This window comes from Crocuta crocuta, unplaced genomic scaffold, assembly GCF_008692635.1.
Source record: "Crocuta crocuta isolate KB4526 unplaced genomic scaffold, BGI_CrCroc_1.0 scaffold531, whole genome shotgun sequence".
NCBI classification, from domain to species: Eukaryota; Metazoa; Chordata; class Mammalia; order Carnivora; family Hyaenidae; genus Crocuta; species Crocuta crocuta.
Window position 1 is genome coordinate 358,872 of NW_027531997.1, and position 2,706 is coordinate 361,577.

Sequence of the window (2,706 nt, forward strand, 5' to 3'; positions counted from 1 at the left end):
AACGAATTAAACCATCACGTTTCCGATTACATATTTCAGATAGAGGCCAGAATTTAAAATTTCTGCCTCAAAAGCCTACCACACTGATTTCATCAGAGGGAGAAATATGACTTTAGTAAGCTGTGAGCTTGAATTTGTGTGATGCTTATCAAACCATATACGGTGGAATTGTATACAATAAATAAATTAGAACATCAAAAACAAAAGGTTTTGGAATGTAAGTGTCGTTAATGCCTTTGCATGTTAAATTAAAATGTATCGACATCTAAGATGTTTGTGTTTCCCAAGTGATGACGTAAGACATATCGTTTCCTTGAATGAAAGCTATGTCCATTACATGCGTAATTTTCTTTTCGAAATTCACATAGGTATAAAGTATTTTCCCACATGGTCTCACGTGTGATACTAAAGGGTTCTAGACCTCAGTCTCTTCTTTGGAAAATGGAAGATTTAAAAGATATTTTGTTACTCTACTTTTGAATTTCCAAAGCATATGACTCTTTAATCTTGATATTTTGTTTTAAAAATGACAAACGTTCAATAACTGATGGATATGTCCAGTGTTTTATTAGGATACCGTTGTGGTATTAAATTTTTTTTTAAATTTCTTTATTTATTTTTGAGAGACAGAGAGAGAGAGAATGAGCAGGGGAGGAGCAGAGAAAGAGTGGGAGAGACAGGCTCCCTCGGAACCCGATGCGAGGCTCAAACTCATGAACGGAACCGGAACCTCGAGATCACCACCTGAGCCAAAACCAAGAGCTCAAGGACTAAGCCCCCCAAGCCCCCCAGGATACCATTGTTATTATGATCCCAGGACTGTTGTAAGAGCCAACACTCAACAAAAGGGACCCAAAACCATTTTCCAACTTATTTATTGATTCAGCAAAGAGAAGACTTTTGCAAAAGGTATTTGTAGCTGCTTTCGTCAGACGTCTACGTATTGTCATGGGACTCTATCAAAAGGGGTCCTCTCTGCTGTACTTTAGGTACTAGGAAAATTCCGTCTTCACCGGTGAATTCATCTATCAGCAGAGTGCCCCCTGGTGTCCTGTCCGAATTTATACAGGGTAGACGGTTCGGAGCCTTCAGACCGCCCTGTTGTCTCTGTGTAAGAAGGCGTGGGCCGAAGGCGGGTGGTACTTTTGATTCTCACTTCCTCACGTTAGAGCTATAAGTTGAAAGATCTAATTTGACCTTGTTTGGGAGAAGCCAAAAAAGCAGGCTTCCCGACTTTATTCAGTTTTAGACTCCTGAGGCCAGTGTAGTCACATCACCATAAATGTGGGCACATCGTTCTCACTGGAATGTAGCAGGCAGGCCAGGATCACCATAAACGTTAGCTCTCAGTTTTAAAAAAAATTTAATATTTAATTAAACAATTTTTAATATTTGTTTTTGAGAGAGAGAGAGAACGCGAGGCTNTCAAACCCATGAACCCTAAGATCATGACCTGAGCCAAAGTCGGACGCTTAACCGACTGAGCCACCCAGGTGACCTTAGTTTCATTTTTGGTGACATGTAAACAAGTACACAAAACATACCTCGTGGTATTACAGAATTATAACATACCTACATCTATATACACACACACACACACACACATACACATGTAAAATTTATTTTTGAGAAAAGTTGGCTGACATCTGCATAGATTTAGGGGTTATATATAAATTATATAAAATTTAACCATATGTGTCATTCACATAGAATTATAGACTTGGAAAGAACGCTAGAAAAGAATTTAAGAACGAAGTCCCTAATTTTATAGATAAGAACACTGAGGCTCAGATATTGAGTGAATCACTACAGAACCATTTGTTGGCAAAGGCTAGGGCTATAGTAGTTTGTCTTTTTCGAGATACAAATGCCAGCTGCTTCTGNAGAAGATACAGAATCAGAAGCGGGCTCCAGGCTCTGAGCTAGGCGTCAGCACAGAGCTCGACGTGGGGCTCGAACCCATGAACCGTGTGATCATGACCTGAGCCAAAGTCGGACGCTTAACCGACTGAGCCACCCAGGCACCCCAAATTCAGATCTGTTCTAATACATGTTTTGAATAATTTGTTTTGCTTACCTTAATTTAGGGGCAACTTATCTACATTACCAATATCCTTACATAAAGGTATGTTGAGAATTTTCCAGCCTTGGGCACTGAATAGTGCTTAAATGAGGCAACGATGGTCTACCACACCATGGTAGATGCTGTATATGTTTGCACCAGATTATAAAATATATTCTTCATTCATTCATGTATATAGTAAATGCGTATTTCTTTTGGGTACCTGTTTTGTTCAGTAAAAAGTTACATAACCTTCAGAAGGAAGAAATTTTCCAGTCTGGGGCCCAAATTATAGAGCTACACTTTAGAGAACAAAGATCACGGTATGTTTCCCATCACCTCTATTTTTATGCTGTGAACACTCATCTTGTACTGTGTCATGAAGACCTTTGTGCCTTATAGCTTCAGAATGAGGTTACTGTGAGCCGTATTTTACATCTTTATTTTACATTTCCTCCCGGCTCACTTTCCAAAATACACACATTTATCATCACTGTTGAGCACCATCTCATGGGATAGAGGACACACAGGTGTCCAAAAAACACCAAAAAAGGATCCAAAAGAAGTCGTGAGATCATCTAGAAAGCAAAGCAAGATGAGACAAACACTAACTCTTGTTTTCTTTTAAACAAGCAGCCGGGGAG